Source organism: Physella acuta, unplaced genomic scaffold (genome assembly GCF_028476545.2).
Source record: "Physella acuta isolate Inbredline_101_S28 unplaced genomic scaffold, ASM2847654v3 ptg000582l, whole genome shotgun sequence".
In the NCBI taxonomy this organism is placed as follows: domain Eukaryota; kingdom Metazoa; phylum Mollusca; class Gastropoda; family Physidae; genus Physella; species Physella acuta.
This window is the reverse complement of record NW_026732101.1, coordinates 695153-709941: the sequence shown is the minus strand read 5'-3', so window position 1 is coordinate 709941 and position 14789 is coordinate 695153. Positions and strand designations below refer to the sequence as shown.

The window sequence follows — 14789 nt, the reverse complement described above, 5'->3', positions numbered from 1 at the left end:
TTTCGTAATCGATTATAATTAAATGCACTAGATACGATCTTTAAAACTATTTTTCCTTTCCCTCAAAATTAAAAAGCCAGATTTCCTCCTGTTTAAAGGACGATACCTTTCAGTCTACCACCCCCACCCCACTTCGAATTTATATTTCTCCATAACTATTTCTTCCTAAAATATTTAAGCCAACTTAGCTCGGTAAACATCGTCATGCATCGTCTAGGAGTATGATGTCGCTTATGGACGACCCCTAAAGTCTAAAGAGATATGCGTTCATTTTTTAGCACATACAGAACTATACATCACACACCTTGGAGTTTGCCTATAAATTATTTTGTGTAGGTTATGCCTCAATATTTTTTCAATAGGTTATAGTTAATACGTTACATAAATGTTATCCATACCATAGGGACCCTAATGTTTCCAATCTTTGTTATGCCCCCAGTCTTGACTACACCATACTAATGAGATGCTAGTTTAGTAGTTACCAAAAAAAATTTACGATACTGAGAAAGTATCGAATTCACCCGCAAGCTGCTGTCATACCATAAGGTAGTTATAGTCGATAATTAAGTTTTCTTTACATAACTGATGTAGCCTAGGCCTAATTGACGTTTATTTTAGTTTATTAGGCTACTGTTGTTACTATTGTTACTTGATTAGGTCTTCTACCTATTTTATTACTAGACCCTTCTAGATCTAGATTAGATCTAGAATCTAGTTGTAGAATCTAGATAGATCTAAATCTAGTTTAATATGAAATTTTGTAAAGGGGTCGAGTCTAGCAGTGACCTGCCCATTATTATATGAAAATGTTATTATAGTTTGTTCAGATTTACTAAATCGGGAATTTTCTAGAATAGTAGAATCTAGTCTGATCTAGAATCTAGTAGTCTAGATCTAGATATATAATCTAGTTTTCTTTTAAATTATAAATATGGCGCTACACTTCAAACTTAGGCGGATTATCTATAAATGACGTCACGTTTTTTTCGACAATTTTTTTTACCCATATTTTCCTTGGGCCCCTATGCCTTGCTTACGATAGCTACACCACTGGAATAGTCTATGCTATGACTTAAGTTACCCGGTCGGACCACTCGACTTTAGTTTTTGTTGAAAAATATATCCAATCCATTACTACTACACTTTATATTTGTGCTCTTGACCCAAGGTATTTCATCTCAACAAAAAGATGTCGCTAGGTCGGGTATCACCCGGTGTGGCACTTCGTGGTGTCACCCCCCCCCCCATAAGAAACAAAGTATATATATATATATATATATATATATATAATATATATATATATATATATATATATATATATATATATATATATATATATATATATATATATATATATATATATGAGTGTGTGTGTGTGTGTATTGACCTACATATAGGCCTTTAATTTGAATATATATGACATTGACACATGCGCGTGCATGTATATTTATTAGCTTTATTAATCACTGCAGACTTAATAGTAACGATGTTTATTTATAGTCTGTTAATAATACAGATCTAGTTGGATGTAGCATTTTTTTTCTCTATAGTAAGCAAGTTTACGTCATCGCCTTAACCCCTGTGTAATTATTGTCGATTTGTACTTAAAAGAATATATTTTTAATTAATTATTAATTGAACTGGCAAAAAACATTTTGCAACGAAATGGAATTAAATAGACAATATATACTTTTAGCCGTGTCCGCCGCCCGGAAATTTTAGTACGCTCCTTCCCCCCTCCCCCAAAATTTCAGCCCCCCCCCCCCCTCCCTGAGAAAAAAAGTCTGAAAGAAACACTGTGTATTGGATACTTTTACTAATATTTTGGAAGCCACTTGCGTTTTTCCTTATAGTAGTTATTTAAATAGCAGTGTTTTATAATATAATCATCAAAAATCATTTATTTCCTCCTTTTTAGTGCATTATTACATACAAGCTTGTTATTAAAATGTTTTTTATGCATTTTTTTCGGTACTTAAAAATTTGTAATACAATAGAGCCGCATGACTAAAAACTATTGCGCACCAAATGAACATGATAACGCGCGTATAATAGTGCGGAATAGTAGTAATGAAACAGCCTACTAATTTCAGAAAATTTTAATTAATTCATAACAAATATTAGTTAGTCATCTAATTAAGTAAAATTTAATGTCAAATGCATTGTCATCGGGTCTTGACCCACGTGCTGAATTTCAGAGAAATTGGTTGCTTAGAAGTGCCCGAAATTTCGCTCTCCCGTTTCGATCTAGGATTGAGACAGACTGACGACATACAGAGAAAGCAAGCTAAATAAAAGTCTGTACAAACCTATTTTATCTTAAGTTTGACATGTTCGATGTAAGTATAACGAGGCTGAAAATGGGTTATTACATAGCCAATGTAGTGTAAGGTTAACAAAATAATAAAGATTGAAGGCTTACTGTTATTTGGTTATCACAATTTATCGGGGACCCGATAACTTTAAAATTTGATTCAATTATTAAGAAATCAAAATGTCGTTTTTAATTATCTAAACTCTTGACACCCCCCCCCCCCAGTTCACTATAGCAAATAAACCGGGAGTGATCTCCCCTAAACTTTCTCGAATATTCTTATATAAAACAACGGGATATATATAGACATGATTTTTAATCCATTTTAAATAATTTTAAAATAGAATAGAATCTCGTAGGGAAAAGAATTGTACACCAAGTGAACGCCAAATACAAATGTGCATAATAGTGTGGAATATTATTAGTACTTTATAAATTCACATGCGTTTTTTGAGAAATCGGAAATAGCGTAAGTTACTACTTTCGGTCAACGGAAATTACTCAAAATTTGACAGAAGGTAGAGAATTAGATATTTTACTTACATGCGAAATTTCATTTATCTATCTGAAATAGTACTCAAGTTACAGGCTTTTGAAAATTCTAAGTAGAAGAAGTTCCACTTCCGGTTACTGGAAATCGTTGAAAAGTTGATACGGATATACAAATTTGATATAAATATAATACTTATATATGCAATTTCATCAACCTAGCTTTAACGGTACTCAAGTTATTGTGTTTACAAACACACATCCAATCACACACACACACGGACAGAATTGCAAAGTCCAGTTTTTCCGACTCGATCACGCGTAAAACGCCGAAATTTTAATAAATCTGTATTTAGAATTTTTGCCCGATTAAAATAAGTCCCCTATACTCCGTTTATGATAAAGTACTGAGAGGTAAAACGGTGGAAACTGTCAAAATTTCATGTGATTTTTGTGTACGATTACAATATTCTCTTTATACTCTGTATACGAGAAATAAAAATACTGCACGGTTTTAAAATGATTTTAACGCTACTTATATTTATGTTAGTTGCCATCTTGTCAAGTCATGGTTTATGTGTGCGTCTATGTATCGGGTTCTATGTTAGCGTGTGCATGTGTTCTATTTATATGTCATTGTGTGTGTGCGTGTTCTATATAGGTGTATCTTTGTGTTCAGTGTGAGTGTATGTGTTATATGATTGTTAGTGCATGTGTTCTATGTAAGTGTATGTGTGTTCTATGTATGTGTTCTGTGAACTATTGATTTATTTAGAATCAGATTATGATACTTGTTTAAAATGCAGTCGTTTAAATAGGCTGTGCTAGCCGTATAGTTACCCTTTGTCAAAGTCTATTTTTCATGTGTTTTTTTTTAAAAATAGGCTGATTCAGCCTTTTGTCAAAGTCTATTTTTCAGGGTTTTTAGCGCAATTTCCATACTGACAATTGCGATTATTAATTCGTTATTTCTGGATGGATGGATGTGTGTCCGCAGCTTTAAGTCGTATCTCCTCCTCCACGAAGCAATATCGAGGACTAGTTCCAAAGCATATATGTTAAGCAAGTTCCGAGGACGATTGTGGGCCAAAAAAATTCCCGGAATTCCTTCCTGGATTTCCCGGAAAAGCAAAAAAACCTCGAAAAAAATGCAGTGTTTGGTCCATATCTCGGCAACCAGACCACTTAGCGACTTGAAACATTTACCAATCGATTCCTGCCATAATTTAGAACAATATTGCCGAAGAAAGTTTTCAAAAATATCCTTTCGTTCGGTCACAAAAAATTTGCTGAATATATGATTTATCTCGATTTAAAATTGTTATGGATAACATAAGGAAATTGCACTTAAATTGTCACTGGACTTTTTATTAACTTGTTTTTAAAAAATAGGCTGATTCAGCCTTTTGTCAAAGTCTATTTCTTAGTTTTTTAAAAAGGCTGAGTCAGCCTCTGGTCAAAGTCCATTTCCCAGTTCCTTTTTGATGACTATGGATGCCTGCGGTGTCATTATCCAGCTACTAGATCATGAGCCTAATGACTAATTAGAGGTTCAATTTAATGAGCTGATGAAATTCTGATTCCATATAGTTTATGATCCATTTATTTATTTTACAGACTAGGCTGGTTTTAAGAAAACATTCTTTAAAATTTAACTTTAGTATGTGACCTGTGGTTATGTTAGTATGTGACCAGTGGTATGTTAGTATGTGACCTGTGGTATGTTAGTATGTGACCTGTGGTATGTTAGTGTGTGACCTATGGTATGTTAGTATGTGACCTGTGGTATGTTAGTGTATGACCTATGGTATGTTAGTATGTGACCTGTGGTATGATATTATGTGACCTATGGTATGTTAGTGTGTGACCTATGGTATGTTAGTGTGTGACCTGTGATAATTTAGTATGTGACGTGTGGTATGATAGTATGTGAGGTGACCCGTCAAAAGAGCGCACGACAAAAGAGCGCCGACTTAAGAGCGCAGACAAAAGAGCGCCGACATAAGAGCGCCGACATAAGAGCGCACCAATTTGCCGACAAAAGAGCGCCGACATAAGAGCGCAAACTAAAGATCGAAAAACCATATTTAATAAATAGGAACAAAAAATGACCAGTGTTTCTTCCAGACTTTTTTCTCCGGGGGGGGGGGGGGGGGGTAGACTTTCTTCGGGGGGGGGGGGGCGGACACTGTTAAAAGTATATATTTTCTATTTAAATTATATAAATTTCATTTCGTTCGGGGGGGGGGGGGAGGCGGTAAAAAAATTTCGGCCCCCCCCCCCCGAAGAGATGCCTGGAAGAAACTCTGATCATGACCGGTAATGTAATACGTGGACGCTCTATACGTAGTACTTGAACGTGGTGACCCTTTTCTTTGGGTTTGGCTTTCCATAGCCATAGATTTAAATGCACTGTTATCCTTTACCTCACCCCACCAACTGCCACCCATATATATATATATATATATATAAATATATATATATATATATATATATATATATATATCAGAGGCGTAGCTGGGGGGGGGGGGGGGGTAACGGACGGGGGGGTGCGGACCGCACCGGGTGACACCATTTAGGGAGGTGACAGCAAGGCGAAAAATTGCAATCTATAATATAATCGGGCAAGTAGTGTGTCAGTCCTTCCTTCCGTCATCGCTATAGCTTTTGGAACCATAAAAGTAATCATTCGCACCATGCTGTGCTTTTCAGTGCACCGCAGTGTCTTATTATAAGTATTAGAGTAGGGTTTGTTTATATAGCGGCAAAGAGCTATTTTATAATTTCCACTGTTTGTACAATTTTGCATAACGTAAAGAGAATATTAAATACACGCACATTGCTAAAACATATTAAAAGGATCAATGTCAAATATAGTTTTCGTTAATATTCCCAGAAAAAAATGGATATATTATCATGAAATTAGGTCGAAAAAACTAATTAATTCAACTTTTTTTGGTATTTTTTTTGCAAGGGAGGTAATTTGAAAATATATTTAACTCATCAATATCTAAGTTAATTTTTTTTTATTACTACCGCATTGATTATTATATGTTAAGGTTCATAATTAAAATAGAAAAATGTTAAGATTATTTATATTATTTATTATTATTTTCTAATTAGTCTATGATTTCTCAAAAATCACTATCTTTTTGCTTTTGTTTTTCGGTGTTATGAAAACAGATGGTGAAATTAGACTTTTTGAGAAGAATGGAACGGCTCTCTCTGAGCGCGGACGTATGGGAAAATGTTTTTTTTTAATATTCAACTCACTCTCAATAATTTAAGTTAATTTTTTTTATTACTTCCACATTGATTATTATATGTTAAGGTTCATAAGTAAAATAGAAAAATGTTAAGATTATTTATATTATTTTCTAATTAGTCTATGATTTATCAATATCACTATTTTTTGTTTTTGTTTTTCGGTGTTAACAGATGGTGAAATTTTAGAATTATAGTATAGAGAATGCTGAAAAGGCTCTCTCTCTCTGGGCGCGGACGCCTGTGAAAAGCGTGTTTTTCGGTGGTGATTCTAATTACATTACCAATGTGTTTTCTTAGAACCATAAAAGTAAACACCACTTGCCGTACATTTATTTGCATCGCATTGTTTTATTGTAAGTTATGGAGTAGAATCTATTTATGTGACCTAAATAAAGGCTCTCTTTGGGCGCGGACGCCTAAATAAGCGTGTTGTTTGGTGGTGATTCTAATATTGTGGCTGTGGTTGTGTTGTGGTTGTGTTGTGGTTGTGTTGTGGTTGTGTTGTGTTGTGGTTGTGTTGTGGTTGTGTTTTGTTTGTGTTGTGGTTGCGTTGTGGTTGTGTTGTGGTTGTGTTTTGTTTGTGTTGTGGTTGCGATGTGGTTGCGATGTGGTTGTGTTGTGGTTGTTTTGTGGTTGTGTTGTGTTGTGGTTGTGTTGTGGTTGTGTTGTTGTTGTGTTGTGGTTGTGTTGTGGTTGTGTTTTGTTTGTGTTGTGGTTGCGTTGTGGTTGTGTTGTGGTTGCGATGTGGTTGTGTTGTGGTTGTGGTTGTGTTGTGTTTGTTTTTGTGCTGTGTTTTTGTTTTTGTTCTGTTCCAAAGTTGTACATTTAAAAAGATTTACCGTGGCGGAGCACGGGATGCAGCTAGTATATATATATATATATATATATATATATATATATATATATATATATATATATATATATATATATATATATATATATATATGATACTTCCACTTATTAAGTGATTAATTAGAGTGAGTTAAATAGTCTTTTAAGAGCAAAGTTGACAATAATTCTCACAAGGGTGAAGAGGGGGGAATGGGGGGGGGGGGGGGAAACCATGACGTAAACCTGCTAATCCTAATATATAAAAGCCCATGTGCGCACTTCTCTCTCTGCCCGCAAAATTTTGGCAACGTCGCCAGCATGTTCAGCGGTATATGGAGAAATTAAAGATACGAACTTTTGTTGTAAATAATATGGTGGACGGTATAAAGGTATAAACTAAAGTTTATTTAAAGAAGGAAAATAAAAATAAAAGGTTTTTCAAATGTAGATCCGATTTCTAACTAAAGCGTTGATTGTCATGACTAGAACGCATTAAACAATGACGCAACATGTCATATGTTTACACTAAGGAAAGAACACAAAACTTATGTCGTCATCTTCCAATTTTAGAATATGAAGAAATGAACTATTTCATTCAAAGTTGATTTAGATCTACGTACGCTATGAAATGTATACAATCCTTAATTATTTTACATACATCTTTGTTGGCTTAGCTATGAAATTGGATAATTTGGGATAAAATTCGCGTAACTTTCTAAGTTACTAACGCAGACTCTCTATGTAAACTACGCAACTAATTTTATATCTATTTGGAACTTCCCAGATAGCTGAGTTGATAGTGTAATAGTTACCATGCGGGTGGTACGGGTTCGAGACAGATCATGTAAATGTTCTTTTTTTTTAGATGTGAATAATAAAGTTGCCAATCTGGACTTGGCGGGACACGGTGCAGGTGAAGTAGAGTTCACCCGCATCTGTCTTCTCAGCATCTGAAGCGATAGTGGGGCCAGACCCATGCTCAGCCGAAATAGGTGTTTTTAAAAGGCAAACGCAACATAACTACCATCAAACAGCCGGGTTTTTACAAGCTTTTATTTAACTCACTTCCTCGTCAGTCGTCAGTCTGTCTAGACCGAAACGCAGGAGTGAAAATTCGGACAGTTCTACTTGACCGATACGATTCACAGTTGGCACGTGGGTCAAGACATGAAGACAATGCAATCTGAAACTAAATTTGACTTCATTGGATGCCTAATTAATTTTTTATGAATTAATTAAAATTTGGACCGAATTAGTAGGCTTGTCTAGCCAACCACACCACACGCGTCATCACGTTCAATAGCTGCGCCATCACGGTACGTTCAATAGCTGCGCCATCACGTTCAGTAGGCGCGCAATGGTTTTTAGTCATGTAACTCTATTGTAAATAAACATGTAAAGTACTGAAAAAAAAAATTCATAAAAAACGTTTTAATAACAAGCTTTTATGTAATAATGCACTAAAAAGTAGAAAATAAATTATAGACTACTATTTAAATAACTATAAAGAAAAGCGTGGGTGTCTTCCTACATTAGTAAAGGTATCCAATAGATACTAAAGTGACCCACGCTTTTCTTTATAGTTATTTAAATAGTAGTCTATAATTTATTTTCTACTTTTTAGTGCATTATTACATAAAAGCTTGTTATTAAAACGTTTTTTTATGAATTTTTTTTAACAAAATCATTTAAGTCTCTTAACTGTTAGCCTCTTAATCAGCGTTGACTAATAATGTATATAATTTGGTTTTAATTTTTCTAATAGGTATTAGTAATAGTAGTCTATGTTATTTTAAACAAGTATAAACATAGATCGTACATAAAAACAAAACCCCTTCTTTTCGTTTTTTTTTATAATCTTAACAATGTTTCATTTCAATGCTCCTAATCAGTAAAATGTTTCTTTTTCTAATTTTCCGATAATAATTTTTTTTTTTAAATCTGAATTACAATTCAGTTTATTACTCACTTTCCTTAGATATATACAGTTTCTTTAGGCATTTCTACCGTTTCTTCCCCTTTCATACAAAAACAGAAAAACCAGAATCCGCTACCCCCAATCTCTCCCCCCCCCCCCTCACACGCACACACCCGGACAGTTTTAAATGCCCTATCCGTAGATAAATATCTAAAAGAAAAACCGGGTAGCCTATAGGAAAGAGAAGAGAGCTAACACTCACCAGGATTGCCCCGTAACGGGTACCGATGGCTAGTGAGAAAACACGCTACATCAAGCTGTATTTATAACCGGCTATAGAAAAAAAAATCGTTAGTATTATCTGAGCACAGTTTAAAGCAATAGCCGGGGGGGGGGGCGGGAGGGGGTGAGTGAGGGGAAGTTACATTAACTCAACGTTGCAAAATATGCCTGAGGTAAACGGTCTGGTTAAGAATCGTAAAAACTTATGTGTTAATCCATGTTGGGGGGGGGGGGGGGGGTGAGGTAATTTTTAAAAAAATACATCCAGAAAAAAAAATATGTGAATACATATACTTACAAAACTATATATATATATATATATATATATATATATATATATATATATATATATATATATATATATATATATAAAGTTAACTTTTTAAAAATAATTATTTTTCAAATAATTCTATACTATTTTAAACAGAAACAGAAAATGACGAAGTATAGCATTTGTTTTAGTAAAAAAATAAGTATCCTAATTAATTTAAAAAATTAATTTTAAAGTCAATGTAATAAAATTATGAGATATACTGTTCATGGAACCTAGTTCTAATTCCATTTTAGTCATAGATTGCGAACTTTCCAATATTCTCGAAAACGGATTTTAAACAACAAACAACAACATATTCTCTAAAATTTGCATTACTGTTTAAATTTAAGCACTCCACACCTCATCCATCAGTAAATAATTAAGTATTCAAATTCTCAAATGTTTTTAAAAACCTAAGCGAAGCTAGGCAGTATGCCTAGTATATATATATATATATATATATATATATATATATATATATATATATATATATATATATATATATATATATATATATATATATATATATATATATATATATATATATATATATATATATATAATATATAAAGCTCAGTTCTGTATGTAATGCATTTGTATGTCGTTGGAATTGCACGAATTTAAGTGTTAGAAAATTATCGTGCGCATTTGTCTAAATTTATGAGCTAAAAAATTACCGTTGAAAGTGTTGGGAAATCATTTTCATTTTTCAAATTACAGTAATAATTGTCGGCATGTTCATTAAACACAAGTTTAAAAAAAATATCATCTTTTACAAAAATGCTAATTATGTCTTTATTTAGTCCTATAGCACTTACTTCCCTTTGATAAATTAGGAAAACAAAATTACTTCCCTTTATAAAACCATTGCATTAGTCGAAAATAATTTACTTTTTAATTACTTTGTTTTGGTGTTGGGAAAAAAAATAATTACATAATTAGCGGGGATTGATCAAGTGCAAATGTTGTAGGTATTTTACGGATAAGCTTGGAGTATTAAAATTGTTCATCAAATTGAAACAGGCGCGTTCGTTTAAGTGAGTGCAAAAGACTATGAATAAGTTGGGGTACTATAGTCGTTCATTAAGCTAAAACAGGTGATTCCGCCCCGGGCGTTTATGTTCGCGTTAGTGTTTTCTTTGTGTTTAGGTGGGTTTGCGTTAGTGGTTGCGTTTTGATTTGGTTCGTTTTTGTTCTTTCTTTTTTCGTTTTTGTTTGTGTTTCTTTGTTTGGGTTTGTATTTGTGTTTTTGGTTGGTTTTGCGTTTGGATTTGGTTTGTTTTCGTTTGCTTTTTCGTTGTTTTTTTTTTTTTTTGTTGGTATTGGTGTTTGTGGTTGGGTTTGTTGTTAGGTTTTTGTTTTCGTTTGCTTTTTTGTTTGTTTTTTCTTTGTGTTTGTATTGGTGTTTGTGGTTGTGGTTGGGTTTTGTTGTTAGGTTTTTGTTTTCGTTTGTATTTGTAATTGTGTTAGCGTTATGTTTGCGTTTTGTTGTTTTGGTTGGTTGTGGTTTGGGTGGGCAATGCCGGGTTTAGGATGATTACTAAACACACAGGTAATGGTCTTTAACAGAAAGGTTTTTCACAGAAGCCAGAGCAGGGCCTGGCCGGGACGGCTAGTATATATATATATATATATATATATATATATATATATATATATATATATATATATATATATATTTATTTATTTATTTATTTATTTATTTATTTATTTATTTATTTATTTATATTGTTACGACTGTGGTGACGTAGCTGCAGGTGTAGGGTTGACAATAGACGTGACCCAGACTAAACATGTCTTGACGAAGACGATTAGTGGAGCACGTGTTACAATTAGATTGTAATTACGGATGATGGCATCAGTGGGGGTAGGTGTAGCAGACACGTATCTAATTAACCTGGGCGACCTTGGTTGCGGACTGAGAAAGCTGGGGGGGGGGGGGTATATTAGCAGGGTCTGACATTTTAATCAGGTACTCCACAACTGTGGCGACATGCAAATTAGGTTAGGCCGGATGTGGAAGACAAAGAAGTGAGGATTAGGAGGGTTAAGGGCAGTCAGGGCATAGCAGCTCACCAGTGAGGACGTATAGTTGGACATAGCAAAGATTAGACTAGGTGTTAGGATTTTCATATATTGTATCTTGCTGGCTGTTACTCTTAAATGTTGTACCTCTGTTGTGAGAATTAAACTTCAGCTATTATTGAAAGGTGTTCATTAGTCTTATTTTCCTGTCTTTGTTTACGATTCCTCTGCCTAGTTCGAAAGGATTACAGAAGGGGGTCGTAACAATATGTGTATATTTATATATATATGTATATATATATATATATATATATATATATATATATATATATATATTGTTTTTACGGGGGTGGGTGTATAACACCAATAAGTGCCGCACGGGGTGACACCCGACCTCGCTACGCTTTTATATAATATATATATATATATATATATATATATATATATATATATATATGTTATTTATATAATGGAAAAAAGCAGGCCCCACGTATTCTTAACGCCGGCTCTGGATGATGGCTTGCAGAGGAAGGAGGGGGCGGATGGGGACATGCCCCGGGCATCCAAAGTATTTATCCCTATTATCATAATTTATACACTGTAAGGACATCTTTTATGTAATTATGCTTATCCACTGCATCCATACATTAATTATGTTCATATTCATTTTATATATTGTCGGGTCATCTTATTTGTATATTTTTGAAGGGCTTTTATATAGTAATTATGTCCATTCTCATTTTGCTAAACCTAAACTGTATTCGTAGAGTGATAGGGTGTTTCAGTTGAGTCCAAATGGACGCGAGCAAGAAAGTATTCGAGAGGCCCATCAATTAATTTAAAAATCATGCACGGCGTAGTTACAATTAATATGGTTATAAAAATCCTATCTGTCTGGGTTTTTTCGGACTTTACTAAAGATTGGATATATTTGATTTTTAAATATTTTCGGTAACTAAATTTAAAAAAAGCAAAATCAATTTGGTTTTCACGTGTAATGGCGACATAAACAATGGCATCCTGCTATTCGATAGGCTGCCATGTATTTTAGAGTCCTTGCAAACACGTTACCTAAATCACGTGATACCTACTTCCGCCGCCACGGTGGTGTACACCGGACGTAAACACAATCAGCTGTTCGTCAGCGCTGGACGTCAACAACACAAATTTTGTAATTAAATTTAAGTAAATAAGTAGATTATAGATTCTATGTCTACCCAGCGGAGCCAGTCACCCTAAATCCAGAATCTAGATCGGTGGTCCGAATTTTGTTTACGCCATGTTAAGAGCTAGATTCTAGATCTTAATATTAAATCACTATTCTATTAGCCTATTACAATTAAATCTTATTATTCTTATTATTACTTTTGACTTTGTCTTTTAATATTAGTATTTGTGAAGGTCGAGCATATTTGTTTTATTAATAGTTATCTTTTATAATGAAAATGAAGTTTATTATTTTACTGTGCTTACCTGAAACAGAGTGTCGAGAACAGATTCGCATTATTTGCCGCTGCTTCACTCACACCGATGCGATAAATATTGACTAAATATTGACGGCGTCTACATTCTGTTAACTGTCGATCTCTATCATCTTGGTTTAGTATGACCCTTGGCATTCGAAATAAAGGAGTCCCTTTAGATCTGCCACTTCGAGTATCACAACCTTTCACCGCACAGATCACCATTTTGAATGTAGATCTGTACACCGAGATGGCGGATGTTTACATTCACGAACGGACGTGACGTCATATGAAAGGACTCTATACGGGGGATGGCTACTCGGGATAATATTTTTAATCCATTTTAAAATTTTAAAATAGAATATAATCTCGTAGAAAAAAAGAATTGCAAGCCTAGTGAACGCCAAATAAAATGTGTATAATAGTGCGGAATATTATTAGAACTTTATAAATTCACTTGCGTTTTTTTTTTTTTTTTGAGAAATCGGAAAAAGTCAACGGAAGCTACTCAAAATTTGATAGAAGGTAGAGAATTAGATCTCTTAGCCTACTTATATGCGAAACTTCATTTATCTATCTGAAATGGTACTCTTCTTTTCTTCTTCTTCTTCGTTCTTAATTGTGAAATATGGTGGAGGATTCAGACAACAAGTTCAACTTCGTGGACAAACCGGACTGTGGTCTCCAGTTTGTCAGGTGCCCCATGTAATTTTTCCCTGAGTGAGGTGGGCTGGGGCCAGTGTCTGTCTCGTACCTGGCTATACAAAGTACATTCCTGGAGTACGTGCTCCGTGTTTTCCGGGGCCTTGCCACAAGGGCACATTTCGCTACACCCAACCTTCAGTTTTCTGTGCATGTGTTGATTTAGTCTGTTGTGGCCTGTTCTAAGTCGAAAGATTATGTATTGTTGTTTTCGTGTTAAATTATAATAGCCGTCGTCTTTAATGTAGAGAGGGTGTGTGACAGACCACATTTGCGTTTGTTTGTTTTTTATAATTCTTTTTATTTCTTTTGGGTGTAGCGAAATTTCCGGTTGTGGTTTCTTTCCCCCAATTTTTGCCAGCTGGTCTGCGTTACCCTGGATCTGGCAGTGGCCCGGGATCCACTGCAGCACAATTCTGCAGCAGGTATTTTTTTAGCCTCTCTAGTGCTGTCATAAGTGTTTGAATATAGGACTCTGGATTTTGTAGGGATTGCAGGACTGATTTGGCATCTGTAAGAAATACAATCTGACTATTCTGTGATTCAGGGTGTTCTGACAGGAGGTTTGCTGCATGTTCTAAAGCTTCTTTTTCTGCCCTAAAATTGTCGGATAGGCTGCCTGTGGCTATTGCCTTTTCCAGGCTTTCTCCGCTTGGCCATTCAATAAGGATGCCAGCCCCGCCATTTTTTGTGGCATCTTCAGCTGAGCCATCTGTGAAAACTCTAATCTAGGTATTGCTGGGGTACTTATCCTTAATGTGTTTATTTGTTATTTTCTTAAGTTCTTCTAGATCATAGTCAGATTTTTTTCCTATGGTGTCTATTGAGTCAATAATGGTTAAGTGACAGTGGGAGATCCAAGGCGGGGAGAGGTTTTGAGTTTTTATTGCTTCAGGAATGATATTTTCGATTTCATATTTCTTTTTCAGATATTTTTTTTCTTCTTTGATGAAACTTGTTCTTTGTAGTCTGGTTGATGGACTGGGTTTCTGGAGTTTTTGTTTTAGGTTATGGTTTTCCAGTGCCTCTAGCTTTGTGTATTGAGTGAGGATTTCTCTTCTTTCTTCTATTGAGCTAAGAGCGGCTATTTCCTCCATAGCTTTTATGGGTGTTGTTTTCATGGCTCCTGTCATTATTCTCAAACCAATGTTCTGAACTTTGTCAATTTTGCTAATATTTGTTTTT

The 14789-nt window shown here is 34.5% G+C and overlaps 1 protein-coding gene across 1 annotated transcript in view; it reads left to right on the top strand.

Annotated features, from left to right (window-relative positions):
* Window positions 1–686: 686 nt before the first annotated feature.
* The window catches only part of LOC131947086 (zinc finger HIT domain-containing protein 1), a 112434-nt gene continuing 98331 nt past the window's right edge, over window positions 687–14789 (top strand). The window contains exon 1 of the mRNA XM_059308171.1: window positions 687–709. The gene's annotated coding sequence lies outside the window, so the exon portion shown is untranslated. The remainder of the gene's footprint in view (window positions 710–14789) is intronic.